Below are 27,384 nucleotides of genomic sequence, written 5' to 3' on the forward strand. Positions count from 1 at the left end.
CAATAAGTACTTCTCTGGGCCAATAAGCTCCCAGGTATTTCCTTCCGAAGCCTGTTTTGTAGCCAAGGATTGCATTTATACAGCACCCTCCCTCTGAGATGGAAAGGAAACCATGTCACGTCCTCAGGTGTATGGGGACACCGGCTCTGTGTAAGTGGCTGTGGACTTGGTCCCAGGACTAACAAGGACCTTCATCTGCCTATACAAGCCTGCTGGCTCCCTTGTCCTAATTGCAAGTCAGGTGAGCAAACAATGAAATAATTGAACCGGCATCGGAAAGAGAAGGCAAAGAAATGAAAGAGGAAGACAGAATGAGTGGAATGAATACAAAAGGAGACAGCTGCATTTAACCCCCAAACCGATGTACATAACATCTCAGGCAAAGAAAACAAGTTCACCACCTATTAGCTTGGGATAGGGCATGAAGAAGCTTTTCTATCTGAGTCTGCCGAGGGGATTTTAGGTAAGCGCAATATAATTACCTGACTTGATCACGTCAGAGCTCCATCTTCTAACCACTTTCTAACCTTTACCTAATTAATTTCCACAAAACCTCTGCAAGGTTTGCATGTATTAAACACCCAGTTTGTAAATGGCCACACCAAGAGCCAGAGGTTAAGTGACTTCGCTGAAACTGAAGGGAGAGGCTGGCGCGTGAAATCAGAATGTGAACAGCAGTAAGGTGTTTCCGCTCCCCAAGACCACGCCAAACCCTTATTTTTCGAAACTGCTTGTGTGCTCAGCCTCGTAGGGCTTATGGAATGGCACCAAGGATGGATGTTTGCACGGGTGAAATGGGCATACACCTGGCTGTCATTCAAGAGCCGAAAGGAAGTGCATTTCCCACTTCCTTTCATGAGCCCAGCAGCTAATATACCCACTGGCAACGGGTACAATGATGTACAATCAGGGGAGCAAAGCTCCCCACCGGTCGGTCATTCTTCAGCCATGCTGATTAGCATACTTCATCTTTTCTAGGCTTCTCAGCAAAGCCTGATCAAGGCAAGAGTCTGACACTCCGGGCAGTGGGGACTGAAATGGTCTACCTTAACTCTGTCTTCACTGTGCCTGAGAGGAATTGAGACCCTGCTGCTGACCAGCAGCCCCTGCCAGGCTGACCCTGACTATACAGCCAGCTTCCCTGATGGCTCTGCAATCCCCTACTACAGCTGGAGCATTGCCTTGAACTCCAGCTCGCCAAGCAGATCCCTGACCTTCTGCTTGACTCTTGTATTTCTTCCTTCTAAGTGAACAAAAGCCCTGCAGATTCCCAGAAAGGCCCTGAGTTCCTTGTGTCTCTTCAGATCCTATCATCTGGTGCATCCTCCACCCATCTTTTTGAAGCTATCTCGACTGCTGAATCAGTCCTGCCTTCCCTGATCTCACCCACTGTCTTCATCCCTCGCCTTCCCCTGTGTCTGCGGTTAAGATCCCAGGACTTCTTACAGTCAAATCTTCATGAACTAAGCACTTTAAACATTAAAGAAAATATTTCAACACTGATGAGGAATGGGTGTTTTCCCAGTCTTTCCTGGATATTCTGCCACTCCTTATTATCTGCATATCACTACTCCCCTCCCGTAATTTCCTCTTGCCCCATCTGTCTCTTCTCTCAGATCTCTTTGGTTTTAACACCCTGTGAAGTTTGCCCACCTAACTATCACCTCTAGAAAGGAAACTACTTCAGGACCGGCTGTACTCAGAATCTCCTATGGATTACCCTATAGCTTCTGAGAGCCATATTGGGCATTTGTAAATTGCAGAGCCTAAACCGGGTCTTGACGTCTGACCGTCTGCTGCTGACTGGTGGGCTGGTACCACCACCATCCCCTGGGCACAATGGCAGCACAAGGAGGAGAAGCTTATTTAGGAGAAGCTTAGAGGCAGCAACGCAGTTGGAAAAAGAAGCTAGGGGACTATCATAAAGTAGCATTTACACAGCAAACACTATTTTTACTTGGTGTATTTATTTATTAAGAAGAGAGGGTGCTGTAGGAGGGCTTGTCAATATTATGGGATTATGCTTCCCCCACATCACTTTTTATGTCATTGCTGTCTCCTAAACCAGGTTAAGTATAGGTTTCTAACACCAAACTGGAAGAGCCAGTGAAACTGAGGGCACGGTGGCTATCAGATCCGGAGCCCTGCTCACCAATGTCCTGTACCCAGTGTGACTTCTGCCCAGCCCAGGGACAATTTAAAAGAAGACAGCGCCCCTCTGGGCACCATGCAGACTTTCCACTTTGGGAGGGAAGAGGTACCCTGGGCACCATGGTCTCTGAAGCTGCAAACTCCAGTGGGTGCAGGATCCATCCAATCAGGCTTCCTCTGCAGGCGAGGACACCTGAGGGCAGTGACTTCTTCAATCCTGTCCTCTAGCCAAGCCCCACTGTCTCTGCTCCCTATCGGTACCACTGATGTGCAGCCACCTTTAGTTGATTGCCATCTTTCATCTTCTGGAATGTGATTTTTAAATGTGTTATGTATTTCATTTGTGCAATGCCCAGGATACTGGATTGGAACACAATTGCAGCAGATTACACTATTTATTTTACAGACTTGAAGATACAGCCTCTTGAACTCAATATGCAAATGCAAGTGAAGAATATGCAAATCTATGTTTTCTGCCAAGACTCTGGCATTTTTCTTTTAATGGGACTGTGATTTCTATTCAAGAAGGAAGAGCATCTTCCTCGCATCCCCCTGCATCAATGCTCTCCCCCTCCTCCCTTCAAGGTCCTGACCAGCTTGTAACTTCACTAAGCTTCAAAGCCCAGAGAAAATTACAGGCTCCACTGAATTACATTTAAACCTGTAATGGTCATTCCAAGACATTACTTAGTGCCTTTCAATAGGTGTGCTACAAACGCAATGAGGGTCACACTACTTCACTGCCAAATTGGAATTTTATTCTTAACTTCATGAAATCAGACAGTCTCCTTAGTAATTCTAAATATAAATGTTCTCACCTACTGGAGGGATGCAGCCACACAACCTTTCTTTAAAAAAATGCAGTTTACAAAGCTTTTTAAAGTGAAATTTACGGTGGTGCTGGTAAAAGGTGTCAGACTGGCACCTGCAAACTTGAATCCTCTATTTAGCCTCAGAATAGTAAATTACGCGTATCTTACACAGGCGGCCAGAACCACCACCACCCTCATCACTATAACCACCACCAGAGCTAGGAGTGAAAGATGTGCTCAAACCCAAGAAAAGGTACTGAAGAAACAAATCAAATCTAACAGTTATTCGCCTACAACCTACAAGGCACTCTTCTAAGTTGTCAAAAATATAAACGTAAAACAAGCCTTGCCCTTTAGAAGTGTACAATCTAATGAACAATCACTAATATTCACTTGTACTTATTTTCACCGGGCACCATGCTCAGCACTCAACATGGGCACATCACTGGTTCCTCATGACAGCCATATCTGCCCAAGATCTTCAAGTTTAAAAATAATAGAGACCAGAGTCCAACCCAAGGAAACGATCCTAGTGATTCACATATAAATAATCATTGAAAGGAACTGAATTGAAATTTCATAGGCTAAACACAACTGTCCCAAGAACCAAAATGAGAGCCTTAAATTAACTCTCAGAAAAGGTTTTCATTCGGGGCTGTAATAACATCGCGGAAGAAAGAAATCAGGAGCTCCATCTCCCAATGGCCCAGTTCTAATTTGTATTTTATGCTTATATGTCAAGTTCAATAAAATGTCCTCATGGTTCTCTAGTCCTAGTCCCTTTATAAAGAATATTATTTTTAAAACTATTTCAAATTCTCATAATGAAATGTCACACAGGCTAGATTTGTCCCTCCTATGTTGGAAATGGAATAAATGAGATCCCCTAAGTGACCCAGGAGCCTGTGAAGCCCCAAGATTCCCAGGCACTATAAGCCAAAAGAGTACAACAGGCCGAAATGAAACTATATTCTCTACTCTACTCCCGTTCTCTCTACTCTTCCACAACTTGCTTATTCCTTTTGGTTCTGTAGGAGTGACAGAGGCAAGGCAAAGACCATCACCTTGTTTAAAAATAATTCTGCGTGTAAATACAAGACACTCTCAAAAACCTAGTGGAACATGAGAATTTGGAAGAGTGTCAGAGCTTCAAACAAGAGTCCCAAGAGCCAACTCTGGCCCATTTGAATCATATTAGCTCCCCAGGAAGATAAAATGTTACTGAAGGTCTAGAAGTGAATCCTCAAGCTTGCTCCAAACTGATGTGTCTGACATCCTGAAAGTACATACTCTTTTATGGAATTAGTGTGTTCAAAGCTCAGAGCCACAGTCATCAGGGATAAGAACCTGCAGTCAGAGTTGAGTTGTGGCCTGACCAAAAACATCCCCTATCCCTTAAGAACCGTTCAAGTGGTTGTGGACTTGTTCAATATTCAAATGACTTGATCAACATTGATCAATGACTAGCACTTGGCACATAGCAAAGTGCTTTTGTACAAATAAATTTGATTAACTTGTTTTGAACAACTTTTGAATTACATCTGAGCAGCCATATTTTAAAATAGCTAATGCACTCTATCTCACCACAGTTATCTATAAAATATTCATGGGCCCTGTACATACATTGATTTCTAATCATATGGCCAACATACTGAAGTGTGTGTCCCTGTTTTCCCTGTACTGGTGAAGAATAATGTGCAAGACAGATGCTGGGAGTGAGGGAAGGGTAGTAGGGACCATCAAAAATTCTATTTCCAAAGGAGTTTTTAGTAACATAGAAAAATCCTCAAGTTGTGATGTCAGATAAAAGGAGCAACATGAAAAAAAAATGTTTATTTTTGATTTTGGTAATCCACAGATATAAAAGAAGAAATACACCAAAATAGTAGATAAAGAACATTCATTAAATTCTTTGTTTAACCCTTATTAAATAATGCCAAATTACATACACTTAAGAAGGTTACAGACCACATCAGCTACCTGGAAATCAATGGAAAATTATACAGAAGCATATGTCACTTTAGTAGATGTGTGCCTGAAAAGCTATACATAAAACTCAGATATCTGAAAGCCATCTACTCAGAAGCACATTATGACAGCTTGCTATTTAAAACTACAATTTTGAGAAACAATAGCCAATGGAAAAAAAGATCAACAAAGAACAACAAAAAAAGCAACTTAACACAACATTTTTAAAGGAAGTGGGAGGTGTGCATTCATCTGATTTATATACTGATGACACAAAATTATGTTCATATATATATATATAAAACAAGGAATTGAAAATATACTGCAGATATAAGCAGAAGATTTGCAAAACAGAAATTACAAATGCTTAACAAACATAGAAAATTGTTCAATATCACTGGTAATTACAGAAATAAAAATTAACTTAGCAACAGCGCATAATTTTTACCTACCAAATTGTAAAGACTATTTACTTAGTTTTTAAAGAGGAGTAGACAAGGATGTGGTAGAGGAAGGCACTCTCACATATTACTACAGGGAGTATAAATTGATAAAACCCTTTTTGGAAAAGCCATTTGGCTCCATAGATCAAGAGCCTTAAAAATGTTCCTACCTTTGACACTGTAAATTCAATTTCTGGGAATCTATCCTAAGGAAATAATGTAAAATACAGACAGAAAAGCTTTATACACCAAGATGTTCACTGCAGTTTCATTTATAAGAGTGAAAAGTTGGAAGTAATTAAATGGCCGACAGTAAGAAGGTGGTTAAGTAAATTACGCTATAGCTATATGACAGAATGCTAAATAACCAAAAAAATTATGTTTACCAAGAACTTTTAATAACATAGAAACCCCTTATGCTGCAGTGTTAAATTAAAAAGCACCACAGAAAGTTGTATGACGCAATCTATATACAAATGAATAGAAAAATGCTGGTGGTAGAAAATACAACAAAAGTTAACAATAATTACCTTTGTTAGAATTTGAGTGATTGTTTCTTCTTTCTGCCAATTTTCTCATTTTTTCCAAATATTACACAATAAGCATATGTTACTTTCAATCGAAAAAAAAAGTTGTTAAAGTTATATATTGCATATGTTTCAAATATTTGTACCAATTTGTACTGACTAGGAAAAGATAAAGAAGGGAAGAAGAATAAAACCAAAATAAGGCAGAGAAATTAATGAAGTATCAGCCTCTCCCTGTCCCCTTTTAGGTACTGCCACTAAATTTTTTAAAGCCATGTTGTGATTTAGCAATTACAAGCATATGAAAAATTTACCCTGTTAGCTGAATAAAAATAAGTTAAGTGCATAAATCTGTCTAGGGTCAGATATTTCCCACTTTTGACTTAAAGGAATCACATAATGAATCACTCTGGAAAGAATCATTTCTATAAAGTGAGAGTCATGATCTAATTCTGAGTTATCAAGTCTGTTTAAAGTGCTGCACACCTCTTTTGTATGCACATAAAGGCACATGTACACTGTGTAAATATTGTGAATGTGTGTGCACCAGGAAGACACAGAATATAGAATATAACAGCAACTAAGGCTTGTACAGTTTGGCTTAGTTCAACCCTCTCTCTTACCAGAGGAAAAAACTGAGGCCTGAATAAATTATGAGGCTAAGAAATTTCTTCAGGGTCTCATGGCCAGCCAGCAGCAAAGCCAGTGTGGGTGGCCTACCGGTTTCTCCAAACTAATTTACATTCCCAAGGTTATATCCCTGGGCTACGACTGTAAGACACTGGAAAGCTGAAATAAAGTGGCAGTAACTCCTGGCTCTTTCCCTACCCGGGAAAGGAACACCTTCACTTGAACCATTTTGTATTAAGGGAAGGACTTCAAAAGCTGTTGAAAGTGGGTGGCTGAGCTCTTTGATCTGTGAATAACTGTCCTGGGTGGTCGCTAATCGCTCAATTAGCAGAATACACTGAAAGTGGAGGCTACAACAGTATTTGTTTTGTTGGTGTGCTGGGATCAAAACAGCTCTTTTCCAAAATTTCAAAGGCCAAGAATTTCAGAAGTCCCTGAGAAATGACAGAAAAGTGAATTAATAATGTAAACTGAACTCTGCAGACTATAAATATTTTACAGCTCTTGTACAACATTAGGCTAGGTATCCCTGCTTTGGGATTCTTAGTGGCTGTGATTAGCATGTGTAAAGTATTTCAAGGTGACTTATTAAGCTTATTATCTGAGGGCTTCAGAAAAAGTTTTTAAATGCAGATCTTCAGATCTTTTTCATGCTATGTCAGTTCCCCTAACTTTGGAATCTAAAGAGGCGTCTTAGCTTAAGATACTTGTGCCTAGTAATTAGGATAATAGTGTATGTAGCAGATGCTGACTAAATCAAGACTTAAATGGCCTGGGCAGAACGCCTTAACTCCCTTCTTTATCCAATGGGATTTTCACCAAATGTATGTGTCTGTATTATAACATATGTGTTTCATGTTTCATCCATACTATTTAGGCAAATTCCACATGCCAGTATTTTCTATGTAGAGAAATACTTCTATGATAATAAAGTAGAAAATGATGTATGCAAACGGGATTATAGTGTGATTTCAGAGGAGAGATGGAGTGTAACAGAGGGCTCTACCACTGCGAAGGCTCCTTTAACTGGCAGTAAACTCAGAGCTGAGAACAGCAGGATAGTGCCAAGGGAAATGAGTAATAGTGAGGAAGACCGGGACAGGAGTGCAGGCCTGACGAAGGTAAGGCGCAGGATGAGCTTGGCTCTGACAAGTCCACGGAGGATTGTAATTAAAGATCAAGGCAGGCATTTGGAAAAGAATCAAGAAGTGGATAGGGTGTCCGATGAAAAGAGCGAAGCAGTGGCGTCAGTCCTTCGGAAGGCCTGCAGCATCGCCACTGGCCGGTAGGGGCATGCAAAGAATCCAATAAAGTTATGAGAATACGAATGACTTAAGAGAACTATCACAAAGGCCACAGTGGTGTCTGTAAAATTCGAAATTCGTCTCCCAGATGGATGGACACGGTAACTACATGCAATAATTTCCCTAAGTCATATTTTAAAAGTCCACTCCATTTTTTAAATTATACTCACATGGTGATCTCATGGCTCTGTGGTCAAGTGAAGTCCTTGAAAAAGCGAAGTCCAGAATATAAAACGCGTTTGAGGGGGGCCTGCAGGACTCCAGATATGAAGACTATTATCACTTTATGGGCAAGCTAGACTGCACACTACAAATGTCACCGTCCAGCAAGGACTGTAGACAGACCGGTCCTGGCTTTGACATACGCTATCTGAGTGACCCTGAATAAGCTGTTGAAACTTTCTGAGCCACAGTTTTCTCATCTGTAAAGTGGAGATAATACCTACCTTGCAGAACTCTTGGGAAAATTAAATGAGATAATGTATGTAAAGTACCCAGAAAAATGCCTGGCACATCTGCCCTCATAACAGATGCTATTTGTGATAATGATTATGATGAGGAGGATGTTGCTTATTTAAAATATTGCCAACATTTAAATTTCTCCATCCCTTGCTCTTTTTGATTGCCCTAAAAAGAAGCATCATGCTGCTGCCTCCCACCTCCCCGCAACTCTCTGAGAAACGGACAAGAACTAGGGAAAAGCCTGATGTATCAGAAAAGTTTCTCGTTGACAGAGCAGATTTCCTCAGAGCTTCTCAGGTTAGTCAGCCTCACTCACGTCTCTTTCATGCAGGAAAATCAGAGCCCCAGACCAGCAAGAGCCCTGTTTCTGTAGAAACTATCCAAATCGCTCCACCATCTTCTGTCAGTGTGCTCTAAATCAAAGATTCGCTATCCACACCCCCACTGCCCTGGTAAAGCCAAAAGTTACAAACAAGCAGGCACAGAGGGGAGAAACACCACCATGTAATGAAGAGTAGAGAAAATGATCAGCTCAGAGACTCCCAAATCTTTAATATCTGATAAGAAAACAAATTAAAATATTAACCTCCTTTCTTATCATTTCCCAAGAAAGGTCTCCTGAAGGCTTGTGAGTTCTAAGTCTGTTTTCAGTCTATAGCAAGTGTAGGCTCTCCCACTGAGTTGGAGCCCTTAGACCTTTGGAAGTAAGTGGCTAGGAGATCTCAGGCAAGATAATTATCTCTCTGGGCCTAGATTTCCCTTCTGGAAAATAAGGATGCTGTATTAGGTAATCTTGAAGGTCCATTCCAGAGATAGATAGATAGATAGATAATTAGATAGATGATCAAGAGATGACAGATGTATAATGAGAGCACATATTTATTAGGAAAATAACAATAATTAAATGTGGTTAAATTATTTAGTTCTACTGAAGAATTATGTCCTGGGTCCAGATTATTTTAATAACTTTGTCCTTACTGAAAATAAAAACACAACATGCCAAAACTTATGAGATGTATTAAAATCCATGTTAAGAGGGAAATTTATTGTGGTAAACACTTATGTTTAAGAGGAAGAAAGATCTCTAATCAACAATCTCAATTTACACTTCAAGGAACTAGGAAAAAAAGAGCGAACTAAACCCAAAGTTAGCAGATGACAGGATATAATGATGATTAGAGCAGAAATAAAATAGAGAACATAAAAACAGAAAAATCTCAATGAAATGAAGAGTTATTTTTTGAAAAGATCAATGAAATTAAAAATCCTTAGGTAGACTAAGAAAAAAAAAGAAAACGCAAATAACAAATATTAGAAATAAAAGAGAAGATGGGGTGTCTGGGTGGCTCAGTTAGTTAAATGTCTGACTTCAGCTCAGGTCATGATCTCACAGCTCATGGGATCAAGCCCCCATGTCGGGCTCTGTGCTGACAACTCAGAGCCCGGAGCCTGCTTTGGATTCTGTGTCTCCCTCTCTCTCTGCCCCTCCCCTGCTCACACTCTGTCTTTTTCTCTCTCTCAAAAATACACATTATAAAAAAAATTTTTTTTTAATTTTTTTTTTTCAACGTTTATTTATTTTTGGGACAGAGAGAGACAGAGCTTGAACGGGGGAGGGTCAGAGAGAGAGGGAGACACAGAATCGGAAACAGGCTCCAGGCTCTGAGCCATCAGCCCAGAGCCCGACGCGGGGCTCGAACTCCCGGACCGCGAGATCGTGACCTGGCTGAAGTCGGACGCTTAACCGACTGCGCCACCCAGGCGCCCCTATAAAAAATTTTTTTAAAGAAACAAAAGAGGAGACATTATAATTGATGTCACAGAAATAAAAGTTATCATTAGAGACTACTATGAATAAATATACACTAACCAATTGGAAAATCTAGGAGAAATGGATAAATTCTTAGAAATGTACAGCCTATCAAGACTTAATCATGAAGAAATAAAAAATGTGAACAGACCTATAACCAGTAAGGAGACTAAATCAATTGTCAAAAACTTCTAAACAACAACAACAACAAAGCCAGATGGCTTCACTGGGGAATTCTAGCACACATTAAAGAAGAATTAACACTAAAAAAACTGAAGAGGAAATACTTCCAAACTCATGTGGCCAGCTTTAACCTTGATACCAAGACCAGACAAACATACTGCGAGAAAAGAAAACTACAGACCAATATTCCTGATGAATGGCGATGCAAAAATGCTTAACGAAATCTAACATATCAAATTAGCACATTAAAAGGATTACATGGCATGACCAAGGGGGATTTAGTCTTATAATGTAAAAACAGTCCAACATGTGAAAATCAATCTCTATCATAAACCACATTAATAGAATGAAAGACAAAAATCACATGATCATCTCAATAAAAGCAGAAAAGGGTTTGACAAAATTCAACACTCTTTCATAATAAAAACACTCACAAAACTAGATAGAAAATAAAAAACCTACCTCAACATAAATACCAAACCCACAGCTAACATCATACTCAATTGTAAAAAAGTGAAAGTTTTTCCTCCATGATCAGGAATGAGGCAATGATGCCCACTCTTGCCACTTCTATTCAATATAGTAGAAATTCTAGCCAGAGTAATTAGACAAGAAAAATAAATAAAAGGCATCCAAATTGGAAAAGAAGTAAAAATATCTGTGTTCACATTTACAGACATGATCTTACATAAGAAAACCCTAGGGGTGCCTGGGTGGCGCAGTCGGTTAAGCGTCCGACTTCAGCCAGGTCACGATCTCGCGGTCCGGGAGTTCGAGCCCCGCGTCGGGCTCTGGGCTGATGGCTCAGAGCCTGGAGCCTGTTTCCGATTCTGTGTCTCCCTCTCTCTCTAACCCTCCCCCGTTCATGCTCTGTCTCTCTCTGTCCCAAAAATAAATAAACGTTGAAAAAAAAATTTATAAAAAAAAAGAAAACCCTAAAGATTCCATAGAAAAACTGTTATAACTAATAAGTGAATTCAGCAAAGTTGCATAATACAAAATGAACACACAAAAATCAGCTGAAAAGGAAATTAAGATAATAGTCCCATTTATAATAGCATCCAAAATAATAAAATGCTTAGGAATAAACTTAACCAAGGAGGCAAAGACTTGTACACTGAGAACGACAAAATATTCCTGAAAGAAATTAAAGAAAATACAAATAAAGGGAAAGAATGCCACGTTTGTGGTTTAGAAGACTTAATATTGTTAAAATATCCACGGTATACAAAGCAATCTACAAACTCACTGCAATCCCTATCAAAATCCCAACAGCATTTTTTTTTTTTTTTGCAGAAATAGAAAACCATCCTAAAACTATATGGAATCTCAAAGGATTTGAAAGAGCCAAAAGAATCTTGAGAAAGAAAAGACAAAGCTGGGGGCCCCACACCTCCTGATTTTCAAATACATTACTAATATATTCCAAATGTATTACAAAGCTACAACAACCAAAACAGTATGGTAGTGGCATAAAGACAGATATATGGAACAGAATGGAAAGCCTAGAAGTAAATTGATACATATAAGGCCAAATGATCTTTGACAGCATTGCCAACGGTGTCAAATGGGGAAAGGATCGTCTCTTCAACAAGTGGTGCTGGAAAAACTGCATATCCATATTCAAAAGAAAAAAGATGGACCCTTACCGTACACCATATACAGAAATTAACTCTAAATGGATTAAAGAACTAAATGTTAGACCTGAAACCACAAAACTCCTAGAAAGAAAAAAAAAAGGGAAACACTTCATTACATTAGACTTAGAAACGAGTTCTTGGATATGACACCAAAAGCACAGGCAACAAAAGCAAAAATAGACAAACGGGACAACATCAAACTGGAAAACTTCTGTGCAGTAAAGGAAACAATCAACAGTTAAACGCAACCTATGGAACAGCAGAAAATATTTATAGATATATACCTACAATATATAAAGAACCTTTGGAACTCAACAACAACAACAAAAATAACCCAATTAAAAATGGACAAAAGACTTGAGTACACATTTCTCCAAAGAAGATACACAAATGACCCACAAGGATACGAAAAAACATTCAACATCACTAATCATCCAGTAAATACAAATCAAAACCACGATGAGTTATCACCTCATACCCATTAGGATGGCCATTATAAAATAATTAATAATAATAATAGTAATAACAATAATAAGTAGTAGTATTGGCAAGGAGGTGATGTGGAGAAATTGGGACCCACGTCCACTATTTTACGCTGCTGGTGAGAATGTAAAATGGTACAGCCCTATGGAAAACAGTACTGTAGTTCATTAAAAAATTACAAACGGACCTACCAAACTAAAGAAATCCTCTTATATTCTACAATATGGATGCACTTTGAGGGCATTACGCTCAGTGAAATAAAACAGTTTCAAAAAGACAAACTGCATGCTTCCGCTTATATGAGGTACTGAAAGTAGTCAGACTCTTAGAATGGTAGCTGCCAGGGGCTGAGGGAAGTGAAGAAAGAGCTGTCCTTCAAGGAGTACGGAGTTTCAGTTTCACGTGATGAAAAACTTCTAGAGACGTGCTGCACATCTACGTGGCTGCTGGTACTACTACTGTGCTGCATACGTCAAAATAATTCACATGATAAATGCTATGTTGTGTGCTTTTTACCACAATAAAAATCAATAAATAATTTGGTCCTTATTCGTCTTCCTAACTCCCCCCCTCCCACTGCCATCCTCTTCATAATAAAGAAAGAGCTATCTTAAACTGCCCTGGCTTTGCCAATGAGGCTTGTTTTTAATGAAGGGAAGAAGAGAGGTGGAAAAGAAATGACAATAAAATGCACACAAGAGTTGCCTGTGTTACTGTCTCTCCTTTCTGAGCTAACCAAATCCACAGGCTGCAAATGGGACTCATCAGGGTCACGTACTGAGATAAAGGGATTTTTTTTCAGTTCATTATTTCTAGCACCTTATATTCTTGATTACTAGAACCATACCTAGGGCAGCAACGATAATAGATAATGATTTGTTGAATACGTGTCAGCCACGATGCTATGCCATTTATACATACAACTGTATTTGAAATTCAAAGCTTTTGAGAGATAGGTTAGGTTACCAGCCAAAGGACACACAGTGATAAATGGCAGAGTAAGCATTTGAACCCAGGCCTGCCTGATTCCCAGGTTGGTGCTTTTAACCCCAGGGGAGAGAGCCCTTTGTTGCCACTGTATGGCCACTACATGGCTAGATCATCCTGCTTGCTGGATGTGGGGAAAATTCAAGAGGCAGAGCACAAATGTAGTCCTTCCTTATCTGCCCATTACATTTCCTGGTGTATTCCCTAGTGCAAATAATAAAAAATGACTACTATTACTACTACTCTGTACTGTTACCACTACTTACTGAGAATTAGGTTTTGTTAGATACTGTGCTAGGCTTCTGTTAGAATTATTTTCCTTCATTTTATAGAGGAGGAAAGTTAAAATGCAGAGAATCCAATAATTTGCCTCAGGTCAAATTAGCTTATAAGGTGAAGCCAAATTTAGAGCCCAATATTATCTGACTCAATGCAAAATATGTTATTAAAGATTTGGAGGCTGGAATCAAGGCCACATTAATTAAATTGACACATGACACTAACTTGTGCACAGCCCCTAACTCTTTCAAAGTAAAGAAAGAAAGAAAGAAAGAAAGAAAGAAAGAAAGGAGGAAAAAGAAAGAAAGGAGAAAAAAATGGATAATGTTAATGTTCAGTAGAAATAAGACAAGACACTATGATTTGACCTGGCAAAAGTAAGTGGGTCAGTGCCAACTTCAAGAGTGTTTAGTCTCAGGACAACTGGGGAGGTGGCTTACGTAAGCCAATGTTCAATCCAAATGAAAATAGGCAGGAACGTCCAGAGGGGTGTCTCCTTTTGCCCCAAGAAGTTCTTCTAGGCAACAAAGCATAGTTGTTCAAAGTGCCAGACATAAATTTAAAAAATCTATAAATATTAGATATGATTATTTCTACTTCAAAATAGTAAGTTAAGCCAAATGATTCATCTGTAATTAAATAAATCAAATGGGGAAACTGCCAACTATCCACATCCTGTTAGGTGATATAAACAAAGAATAGCATGTTAAGATGTTGAAATTTTTTCTTATTCCGTCTGATGCTAATGGGGCCACAACTAGGGTTATATTTTCTTTCAAGAAATCCACAGATGTGCTTTGTGGAAGATGATATATCTATGAAGACTTTTTTTTTCTTTTTTAATTGAAGAATAATTTCAAAACAGTTTCCAGTCTAGGAAAATCTCACATGATATACACCTAACCTGTAACAGGCTTATTTCCCATCAATTTCCCACCTTCCCCTAAAGGATGGATAGGACTCAAACAGGTACGTCTTCCAAGTTCCATGCTGTTTTCATGATGTTCCAATCTTAGAATGATCTTTCCCCGTCTCTATTTGTTGAGTGTATTCATAAAACTTTTATTAAATATCCCTTTTCTCTACCTCCTTTTCAAATATACTCAGGAAAATATAAGCAGCTCAAGGCTTCCTTTTTTTTATGATTGTGGAATATTCATATAAGAAGCTCATAAAATATTTATGTATTCACTCTTCCAAATACTCATTCTTCCAAATAATTCTAGAGTAAATACCTATTATTACCACCCAGAACAAAAAATAACATAATAGAACTCTTCCCCAAGACCCCTGTGCGCTCTTCTCTTGTTACAACCTTCTCCCTTACCAACAGAAGAAACCACCATCCCTACTGGGTATTATAATAATCATTTTCTTCCTTTGCTTTATAATTTGCACCTAATGACACATCCCTAAGTCGTATGGTTTAGTTATTTGTTTTATAACATTACATAAATAGATTCATACCGTATGTATTACTTCACATGGTGCTTCTTTTACTCTATATCACACTTGTGAGATTTAGCCATGGTGTTGGGTACAGCTGTGATTCATTTACCTCAGTTGCTATACACGGTTCCATTCTATGAACGTACTTCAATTTATTTATCTACATTGGAATGTAGATCAGACTTGTGGGTCAATTCCAGTTGGGAGCTATTCTGCCATGTCATTTCTTGTTCAAGACCTGGTACAAGCATGCATGATATTCTCTAAGATTTTTAACCTACATGTAGTACGCACAGGGGATATACGCATGTATATATACACATATATTCTTGCCTATGAATTTCAAACTTATCCCCTATATATTTCAAATTTAATAGATAATGCCAAACTACTTTTCCAAATCAGGCCAATTACACCTCCACAAGCAGTGGAGTTCCTCTTAATCTACAGTCTTATCAACACCTGGTATTGCTAATTTGTACAATCAGTTGAATATACTGTGGCAATTTGTAATGGCTTTAACTTGTATTCCTCCACTTCCTAACGAGGTTGACATCTTTCCATATGTCCACTGGCCATTTAGATAGCCCCTTCTGGGAAGGGCTTCTATGAAAGCCTTTTACTCCCCATTTTACTACCAAGTTGTCTACTGTATTCAAATTAATTTATACAAAAATATTCATTTCTTTATAAATTACAAACACTTTATATAGAGAGACACTATACTTTGTATATTCTGAATCTATATTTCTTTTAAAAATCTAAGTCAGTGCTATCCTGTAGCCGGTAGTCACATATGGCTAACGAGAAGTTAAAATGTGGCTAAAGAATTGGTTGGAAATTTTAGTTTAATCTAATTTAATTTAAATAGCCACACATGGCTACTGGCTACCATAATGAACAGTGCAATCAATCATAAATATGAGTCTTTTGTTAACTATATATCTTATAAATATACCTAACCAGTCTCTGTCTTTTCAGTATCTTTATGGTATAAGGATTAAAATGCAAATTTAATGTAGTGGAACATATCAAACTTGCTCTTTATTATTATAAATATTTTGCTTTATTAAAAAAAAAGTTTCCCACTCCAAGTTCATGAGATACTCTTCTAACTTCTATGAGGTTTATAGCTCTGCCTTTCACATTTACATCTCAAATCCCCCTGGAATTGACTTTTGAATGTGCTAAGAATTGAGGAACCGATTTCATTTTTTAAAATATATAGATGCCCAATTTCCCTCGTATTAATTATTAAAAAGACTATCTTTTCTCCACCAATTTGCTGAGTTTTGGTACTGAGACTACATGAGCCTCATTTTAAAAACATAAAAACACCACACCAAAACAAAAAAAACTAGGGACTGTCATCTCTTTTTGTATTCTCTGCAACAGATTATATAAAAGTTTTCCTCCTTTAAAGGTTGACAAAACTTGCCAATGAAGTCCTCTGAGCCGGGCATTTTTCTTTTAGGAAGATTTATTTTACTACCAATTAAATGTTTTACAGATTATCCCAATCTTTAGACTGTCTACTTACTTGTGAATCAGTATTGGTGAGTTCTATTTTCTAATAATTTTTCTATCCAACTAAATTTTCAAATTCATCAGCACACAGTTTTCATAATAATTTATCTTTTTATTTTATGTAGCATTTATACTGTTATCCTCTTTTTCATTCCTTAGAGTGACCACATGTGCCTTTTATCATTCTTTCATGATGAGTATTGCTGGACGTCTGTAAGTGTATAAGACTTTTTTTTTTTTTCAAAAAAACTTTAGACTTTGTGAATATATATTTACTATCGTTTTCTTTCATTTATGCTGTTATCTTGATTCCTTCCTACTGTCCACAGTGTTCTAGATTATCTTTTTCCCTGTACCTAACTTCATGAAACAAATGTCTACTAGCTTTCAACCTTTTTTGAAAAATACAAGCTAGGAAGACCATAAATTTTTCTCTAAAGACTGTTTTATCTGCACCTACATGTACTGATTTGTTATTGTTCAATTAAAAATAGTTTCTTAACTTCTAGGATGATTTCCCCTTTAACACGTAAGTTATTTACCCCAAATATCTAAGATTTTCTGGTTATCCTTTTGCTACTAATTTCTAGCTTAATTATTACACTGTGATCAGAAAGGATAAGGTCTTCTGAACTTGATTTCAGTCCTTTGAAATGCAAAGAGATGTGATTTAAGTTCTGGTAAATGATCAATTTCTTAAATGTTTCATATACACTTGACAAAGAGTTTGTACTCTGTACCTTTTTACTGCAGTGTTCTGCATATGTCTGTTATGCCAAGTTTGTTAATCACATTGGTCAAATCTTCTAGGTCGATACTGATAATCGTTGGCTTGTTTTATCTGTGACAAAGAGAAGTACTTTTTTTAATTTCCTATCACAATTGTGAATGTTTTTATTTTTCCTTCAGCAACTATTAATTTTTGTATCATATATTTTGAGGTCATGTTACTAGGTTTCACGTAATCTTAAAGTTTTAGATCTTCTTAGTACACTAAAATTTTAATCATTGAAGTGACCCATTTGTCCATTAATATCTGATAATAATACAGCTATAACAGCATTCTTTTAGTCAATATTGCATGGCATATATTTTCCCAACTTTTTATATTCAGTTTATCAGTATCCTTATGTTTTAGATATGTTGCTTGCAAAGAACATACCATTAGATTTTTTAAGTCCAATCTGATAATTATTTTTGTAATTAGAGCATTTTTAGTTTCTGTAATTAACAGGATTAAATTATCTTGTGTTTTCTATTTGTCCTCCCTGTCATGAGTTTCTTTTCTTTTTCTTTCTTGTCCTTCTTTTGGATGATTGAGCACTTTTGTCACTGGTACTTCCCATGTGCTAACTGTAAGTTATACTCAGTGTCTACTGTTTTAATGGCTATAAGAGAAATTAAAACATATCTATTTATCAGAGCTTGAAGTTAACATCTTTACTTTCTCTCAGGAAACAGCGGAATCTTAAAAGACAGTTTTAGACTCATCAACCTCCATATTTAATTTATATATTTTTGTTATGCACTTTTCTCATTTTTAATTATATCAGTATCATTCATTTTTATTTTTGTTATAAATGGTTAATACTCATTTAGATTCAATACTTGCTCTTCGGTGTGCATCTCAGACCTTTTATCTTACGCTCCTGTTCCTTCTGTTTAAAATACAACCTTCAGAATGTCCTTCAGTGCTGGTGACTAAAATTCAAGTGTTTACTTTGCTTGATTTTTTTAAACTTTTACTTCATTCTTGAACGATGTTTTCACTGTTACGAAATTCTAAGGCACTAGTTATTTTCTTTAAGCACATACACTTTCTACTATCTTCTGGATTCTATTGTTGCTATTGAGAAGTCAGGAGTTAGTCTGCTGGTCATTTCTTTATACTAACCTATCATTTTTAGGACTCCTTTTAAAATATTCTTTATGTAGTTGATTTTCTGCTGTGATATTATGATACCATTTTAAGGCAGAAGTCATTTGGAAATCTAAAGTAAAAATAAATTCATTAGTGTTCCTTAGTATTCATTATACCTCTTAAATCTATACATTTGACCTTTCCTACTTCTAAATCTGATTTATAATGTAAATATAAACAGATAAATATAACTATTTTAAGGTCATGTTTTTAGGTATATGCATATTCAAAACTGTTACATAACTCTGGTAAACTAAACATTTTATCCTTCCGATGTGATTGATCATGGGATGTATGCATGCAATCTGTGGCATTGTTTTTTTTAAATATATTACTTCTATTTATTTTCTCTTACTACTCCTAGAATTCTGATTATATGCAGAGAAGGTCTTTACCTTCTCACTCTACCCTCCATGTATTTTAACGTCTCTTCTACATTTTCTTTTTTTATAAATTGTTTTTAATGTTTATTTATTTTTGAGACAGAGAGAGACAGAGCATGAACGGGGGAGGGGCAGAGAGAGAGGGAGACACAGAATCCGAAGCAGGCTCCAGGCTCTGAGCAGTCAGCACAGAGCCTGACGCGGGGCTCGAACTCACGGACCGTGAGATCATGACCTGAGCCGAAGTCGGCCGCTTAACCGACTGAGCCACCCAGGCGCCCCTACATTTTCTTTTATCAAAGGGGACAATGGGGAGGGTCTCTCCCTGCTGCCTTCTGGATACTTCTTCTGATTTATCTTATAGTACACTAATCCTCTCTTCAGCTGTATATAAATCTGCTGCTAAATCAATCATATGAGGTCTTTCTTCCAGTTATTTTATCTCTTGCTCCCAGAAGTTCTACTTGGTGCTTTTTTCCCAAGTAAAAATGGTCTCTGTTTTTTAAAAGTGAGTAGTTGAGCTCCCAATTCAATCACCCAAGTGCTTTTCTTCAAGACAAACACGATTACTTCAGACAGCTTTATACATACGACCCATTTCATCACAGAAAATACTTTTAAAAGCACACATATTCAAGAGGAGAGAGTTAAAATCGATAACATTCTAATGCTTCATCAAGGAAAGGGAGTATGACTAGAATAATTTTTATTGGGAGTGCATAGTGGTGACCAGTACAAAAACTACTAGCATAGCTGGTACCACTGTCCTGATTCATACTCCGGCATTAGCACTTTACCCACCATTGCTTTTGCATCCTCATTACAAATATCAACATGGTGAAAAAGGCAAATAGTATCTTTGTATCAGGAGGACAGTCTCCCAGAGAGATTTACAAGAGAGTCTTGGGAAACTGTTGCCCTAGGGCAACGCTTCCATTTTTTTAAAAGCATACGTTTATACGTGACATATATGTATTTATGCGCTTCCATTTTTTTAAAAGCATACGTTTATACGTGACATATATGTATTTATGTGCTTCCATTTTTTTAAAAGCATACGTTTATACGTGACATATATGTATTTATGTTTGCATATTCACGTAGACTGTGACTTAGTCTGTACTGAAATCCCAGATCGCCATTTGCCAGCTGTGTGACTTTCGGTGAATTATCGAACCTGTATGAGCCTCTGTGTCCTCAACTATAAAAAAAAGAATAGTAACAGTGCTTATTCATAGGCATTAAATGAGATTAATTTATGTGTCGCGTTTAGCACAAAGCCTTACAAATATTAATAGTTTCAGAAAAATTAACTGTTACCATTAACAATTCCCTTTTAGGTTTGTTTGTTTGGTTGGTTTTTTTTGGGGGGGGACAGAGAGAGACAGAGCATGAGCGGGGGAGGGGCAGAGAGAGAGGGAGACACAGAATCGGAAACAGGCTCCAGGCTCCGAGCCATCAGCCCAGAGCCTGACGCGGGGCTCGAACTCACGGACCACAAGATCGTGACCTGGCTGAAGTCGGACGCTTAACCGACTGCGCCACCCAGGCGCCCCAGGTTTTTTAAACCAATTAAACTCTGAAGGTATGTCTTCAGAATAAAATGCTACAATAGCCTCTCAACAATTTTTGACATTAAGAACTAAGAACACTTGGCCCAGTTTACAATCTTAAATAGTTTGCCATTATGCAATTTTCATAACTGATTATACTTTCATTCACGTTTCGACAGCACCATTTTCAATACCGTAACTAGCTAATTTAAGCCTATTACCTGATTTATGAACAGGTTGGGTAGGTAGTTCCTGGTTGAGCTATTATAAAACAGTGACACTGTCTAATGTCCATTACACTTCCCAACCCAACTATACTGGCTGACTACAATGTCAATCCGGAAATTTTGTTGATACTGACAAATAACATCCAATATATCCCTGACATGGTTGTGTACTTTCAGAAACACAGGCCTAGACGAAGTCTGAACTGTAACAGAGCTATCCAAAGATCTAGATTCAGGATGAAAATTTACGGGTGAGTCAGCCACTGGATTTGATGTTGGGTTCGTGTAGTACTGATTTGTAGACTTGAATGCAGGAGTAATACCTGAGTGTGTCATTATTTATTCCCCTGAAATACAAGCTGAGGTTTACCCTGTTCAAAACATTTGCAATTTCTGATTTTGAACTTGATATCTCTCCAACTCATGGTCATGGTCATCATCTTCAGTCTCTTTTAATTTCTTCTGCCATGGTCCAGCTCTTCTTCACATTTCATAAACGGTTCTGCCATTTTTGAGAAACTTTGGCTGAAAAGCGTTGTGGTCCATCAATTTGCAGAGCTGAGTTTCTGTAAACTGTCACCTAACTACTTGTGACTCCAGGCAAGGCATTAAGTTATATCTCAGTTTTCCTTCATTTTCTCCCATTGAGCTGTCTTATTCTGGTTTAATTTGTAGGTACCAGGCACTGAACCAGGAGCAGAGCTGATCCATGAGAAGGCAGAGGAGGAGAAAGACATGCATGAAAACCCACTGAAAACTGGGTGATGACAGGGGCTCCCATCATGGAGCAGGCTGCTAAGCCATGGGTTAGGCGGGACTCTCCTGGAGCCAGCTCTGCCCTCCTGCGGTAGGCTGGGGGGCAGTCTCCATGACTCCCGGCTCCCTTCCTTCCCACTGACAGGAGATGGGCATGGGTGTATGTGCCGTGAGGCAGGTCCTGGAGGGGTGCAGCTGGCCATAAGCCAGCAGCCAAGGCCCTGCCTGGCTGGGGGTGCCCCGCTAGAGGTACCTATCTACTCCCCAACAGTCCCGGGCAGTAATCTTGAAATCCCTAATGGGTTCTTTCACAAATCTTCTAGAATACATTCTATACTTTTCTAGTTCCTGGAGATATTTTTAGGTTTGCCTTTGACTTCTTTAAACACAATAAGGATAATTATCTATAATAAATGTCTGATGACTCCAAAGTCTGGAGAGTTTGCTGGTCTTTCTCTGCACTATGGTGTTTCTTCTGGTTCATGTTGGTTTTGTTGTGTGCTAGTTATCTCTGATGGTACTGCTGACTACCCTTGAAAATGCACCGGGGAGGTGGGTCCCAGTAGTCTAGGATGTAGGTGTCTTCCTTCAAATTAGTTTTGCATTTGTTTTTGCCAGGTGCCTAGGAGTACCAGGAACCCAGAACCACCTCAAACTAAATTCCCTGCCAGAGAGTTCTTGACCATCCATTTATGCAAATACGGGTCCTAAGTACACTGATGGGTTGAGCTGGTTGTGGTTACAACTTCTCAGAGACAGGTTTTCATTCACTGTCCCCACCTCCAGCCCCCTTCTGCTCAGCCTCAAGGCAGCTCTCCTGAGAATGTGATGCAGGTATTGTATTTAGAATTCCGAGATTCCAGCATAATAGGGGAGGGTTTCCCTAGGCTCCCCATTTAGATTGCATCCCAAGTTTTGTTTTCTGCCCTCTGCTCCCAGGCCAGAACTTCAAAACTGCAGCTCAATTTTGAAGATCAGTAAATTCCATTGGGTAAATAGAGTTCCCAATCCTTTTCCCTGTCTTGGATTTCAGCCTCCTGATCCCTTATTTTCTTATAGCAATTCGATGCTATTAAGACATCCTTTTTATCCAGTATTATAATTTTTTTTTTTTTTAGCCAGAGGGTCAGGCTGATTAGCCAGACTGCCATATTCCTGAAGAAGAAATTTATTTCTTCTTCATTTCTTTATACTTCTGTCATTTAATGCATTCCATCTTGTACATAGCCTCCTAGCTACACACAAATCCATGGGAATTCCAGACCTTACCTCCTATCCTTCAGTATCGAAATTTAAAGTCCACTGCCCACTAAAGGGCAATGCTTTACCACCCTTCCATCTACTCCCATGTCTTTATTATACAGCTTTGCTACATTCAATCAATTTCAAGAACAACACTTTGAGTTTCAGGAGCAAGAAGGTTGTGGAGAGACAATTACCCACTTGAGGACACAGAGATGCATGGTTATATTTTAGGATATGCGTGGTCTTTTCACATGGTCTGTTGTAGGTGGTGTATGTGTGCTTTTGAATGTGTGTGTGAGTGTGCATGTGCACGTCTGCACACGAGACAGAGAGACAGAGAGAGAGACAGAAAGAAAGAGAGAAAATGTGTGCACTTAATATTTATTCAAGTAGAAGCTATCCCAGTTTTGTTGTGCATAGGGCTTTATGAGTATGAATGGGCATGGTGACAAAGAGTTCCTCATCTGGGTAATCATAACAAACTTCTAAAAATGCCATTGTCAAAATGTATATACAACCCGAAAGTCAGTCCCATAGTGAACAGGATTAATTTGTATCATAATAATTTGTAATTTTAAATAATTCACATTTTCTATGCATAATTTAGACGCTATGTGCTTGACTCTTACTGAGAATAATGTTTGCAATCGATCTGTCTCTGTGAAGGGACCATGTTACTTGGCCATTAGTTATCTATGCAAATTACTTAATATCTTTGGTTCAGATGCTTCATTTGTAAATCAAAGGACGTGGGCAAGAAGTTGTATAAGACTCCTTCCAGCCTCACATTTCTTTCAAAGATTTATTTGTAACATAGAAAGCCATTTAGAAATAAGAAGCTTTTTGCATAAACCAGTTACATGCAAAGATACAAAAGAATTTCACAGATAAGATTTTGAGCAAAAGCCACCAGACACTAGAGTACCTACTGCTGGATTTCCTTCATATCAAGTTCAAGAACAAGCACAACTTATCTAATGTTGACAGAAGCCTGAGTAGACTTAGAAAGGGCGTGAGGTAACTCTCTGGCTTGTTGAAAATGGTTTATATCTTTATGGGGTGGGTGCACAGATGTATACATATGTAAAAATTCACCCAACTACACACTGATATGTGTTCACTTTACTGTATGTTATGCCTCAATTTTTTAAGTGTACAAAGAATTCAAGAAATTAAAAAGGATAGACTTTATTATCTCACTATCTCCGTGTTTCCTAAAATTCAGGATAAAGTAACTCACCTCTTCCTTTACAAAAGTAAATGGCATTTTACTTATTACTGCCCATGAATGCCTTACACAGAAATGTGCACAATGTATTTTAAAATCTTAAAATTTCATTTCTTTATTTAAAAAAAAATTCTTGGGGCACCTGAGTGGCTCAGTTGGTTAAACGTCTGACTTTGCGCTGTTAGCACAGAGCCCACTTTGGATCCTCTGTCTCCCATGCGCATGCTCTCTCTCTCTCTCTCTCAAAAATAAACATTAAATTTTTTTTTCTTAAATCTTAATTCAACTTTCGCCAGGCCACAATGGCATCCTTATCCATTCTACCCCACGCTCCAGTTATTCTGAATTCACGACACTGTATATTGTATTTTCCCTAAACTTCACAGGAAATCTATACCATTTAAATTATTCTGGAAGCTAAGTAGTTCTCTATCAATTTCCCTCAGCCAAGAAAAACATAAGAAAACCACACATAAATAATCCAAAAAAATTCCAAATTTGAAAAAAAAAAGTTATGATGCTCAGTGGTAATAGGAAATATTGCCAACAATTGTTAAGTCCGTGTACTACCTTGAGACAGTCCAGCCCATTAATAATTGCCAGCACTATCAAGCATTCATTGTGCATCATAAGAGCATTTAACTGGCACTATGTCATGAGATAACTGTAACAATTCAGAAGATAGATACTAGTATTATCCCCATTTTACAGATGAGGAAACTAAAGATTAGAAGGGTTAAAAAAAATTAACCCAATTTTCTTTTTTTTTTTTTATGAAATTTATTGACAAATTGGTTTCCATACAACACCCAGTGCTCATCCCAAAAGGTGCCCTCCTCAATACCCATCACCCACCCTCTCCTCCCTCCCACCCCCCATCAACCCTCGGTTTGTTCTCAGTTTTTAACAGTCTCTTATGCTTTGGCTCTCTCCCATTCTAACCTCTTTTTTTTTTTTTCCTTCCCCTCCCCCATGGGTTCCTGTTCAGTTTCTCAGGATCCACATAAGAGTGAAACCATATGGTATCTGTCTTTCTCTGTATGGCTTATTTCACTTAGCATCACACTCTCCAGTTCCATCCACGTTGCTACAAAAGGCCATATTTCATTTTTTCTCATTGCCACGTAATATTCCATTGTGTATATAAACCACAATTTCTTGATCCATTCATCAGTTGATGGACATTTAGGCTCTTTCCATAATTTGGCTATTGTTGAGAGTGCTGCTATGAACATTGGGGTACAAGTGGCCCTATGCATCAGTGCTCCTGTATCCCTTGGATAAATTCCTAGCAGTGCTATTGCTGGGTCATAGGGTAGGTCTATTTTTAATTTTTTGAGGAACCTCCACACTGCTTTCCAGAGCGGCTGCACCAATTTGCATTCCCACCAACAGTGCAAGAGGGTTCCCGTTTCTCCACATCCTCTCCAGCATCTATAGTCTCCTGATTTGTTCATTTTGGCCACTCTGATTGGCGTGAGGTGATACCTGAGTGTGGTTTTGATTTGTATTTCCCTGATAAGGAGCGACGCTGAACATCTTTTCATGTGCCTGTTGGCCATCCGGATGTCTTCTTTAGAGAAGTGTCTATTCATGTTTTCTGCCCATTTCTTCACTGTTAACCCAATTTTCTATGGCTAGTAACCAGCAATGGTGGATTTAAACTCAAGAAGCTGGATTCCACCACAAAAATCCTTTTTAAAAAAGCTTTTTTAATGTTTATTTATTTTTGAGAGAAGACACAGAGGGTAAGCAGGGAAGGGACAGAGGGAGAGAGGGAAACACAAAATCTGAAGCAGGCTCCAGGCTCTGAATTGTCACCACAGAGTCCGATGTGGGGCTCAAACTCAAGAGCCATGTCAGACGCTTAACCCACTGAGCCACCCAAGCACCCCCAATCCCCAAAATTCTTAACAATCACACTCTAACGTCCTTCCCTGTGATGAATTGAATGTCTCCCTTCACCTTGCACCTAGTTCCGCTTCTTGGGGACACACAGAACAACTTTAATCCCCTTCCACATGATAACATTTCAGACACTTGAATGAAACTCATGCCCCGCCCCATCTCTCCTACAAGTTAAAAAAACCACCTCTTACTTCTACAGTTTTTTATATGACTTGTTTCCAGTCATGTCACCTTGCTTAAGACTTCTCACAAAACGTACCCCAGTGTATTCACTGATTGCCTGGAATTGAGGAAAGTACATTCAAAGTGGTCTGATAAGAGCACAACACAAAGCACACTGCAGGACTGCTCCAAGAGAAGAACCACTTCAATGGAATCTAGAAATGCTTGCTAAGTAGTGGTAAGTGGTCAGGAGAAGGAACCTTGGGATTATGTGTACACACAGCCCATAGCATCATCGGGCACTGGCTCATACTCTAATGAAAGCAGACTCCAGGATATCAGCATAAAGATACGACTTCCATCTTTCCTTCTATCTTCCTTAAGCTAGGTCAAAGCCATTGATCTTAGAGCAGCACAGAGGGCAAATTCTACAGCTCCAGATTCCATGGTCCAGGCAAGCCATGTTACACAGATCTTCATTAGAGTTGACCTACTATTTTTTATATGTGTAGAAGTCCAGATGAAAACCCAAGACTGGCTGTGAAACAACCCAAGTAGATAAGATGCACACTACCCACTCATGAGAACTCATCTTTGGTAAGGACTACCCGGATTCAACACAGGGAGCCCAAAAGCCTAATGTTCATATTGCAAGGGTTAGTAATAACACTACCCTCAGGTTAGGGCCACTGGATATGTGCTGTGTATCCTCATGACACAAAGCCCAAATGCAGGAGGAGGGCCAGAAATATTGACTCTTGTTCTTTTTTTTTTAAACGTTTATTTATTTATTTTTTTTTAATTTTTTTTCAACGTTTATTTATTTTTGGGACAGAGACAGACAGAGCATGAACAGGGGAGGGGCAGAGAGAGAGGGAGACACAGAATCGGAAACAGGCTCCAGGCTCTGAGCCATCAGCCCAGAGCCTGACGCGGGGCTCGAACTCGCGGACCGCAAGATCGTGACCTGGCTGAAGTCGGACGCTTAACCGACTGCGCCACCCAGGCGCCCCAAACGTTTATTTATTTTTGAGACAGAGAGAGACAGAGCATGAACAGGGGAGGGGCAGAGAGAGAGGGAGACACAGAATCGGAAACAGGCTCCAGGCTCTGAGCTGTCAGCACAGAGCCCGACACGGGGCTCGAACTCATGGACCGTGAGATCATGACCTGAGCCGAAGTCAGACGCTTAACTGACCAAGCCACCCAGGCGCCCCTATTGACTCTTGTTCTTAAATCCACCAAAACTATCCGATCTGAGGATACTTATCAGAGCCTCAGAGAAAAGTATGAACTAGATGTATCATAACTGACAGGGGCACAGCATGGTCTGGCCCCTAGCACTG

The 27,384-nt window shown here is 38.7% G+C and overlaps 1 protein-coding gene and 1 pseudogene across 3 annotated transcripts in view; both read right to left on the bottom strand.

Moving 5' to 3' along the window:
• Positions 1-27,384, bottom strand: part of GRIN2B (glutamate ionotropic receptor NMDA type subunit 2B) — a 413,917-nt gene that overhangs the window by 312,010 nt on the left and 74,523 nt on the right. The gene's annotated exons all lie outside the window — the stretch shown is intronic.
• On the bottom strand, positions 20,846-21,285 carry LOC125170571 (zinc finger protein 280D-like; annotated as a pseudogene).

Source organism: Prionailurus viverrinus, chromosome B4 (assembly GCF_022837055.1).
Source record: "Prionailurus viverrinus isolate Anna chromosome B4, UM_Priviv_1.0, whole genome shotgun sequence".
In the NCBI taxonomy this organism is placed as follows: domain Eukaryota; kingdom Metazoa; phylum Chordata; class Mammalia; order Carnivora; family Felidae; genus Prionailurus; species Prionailurus viverrinus.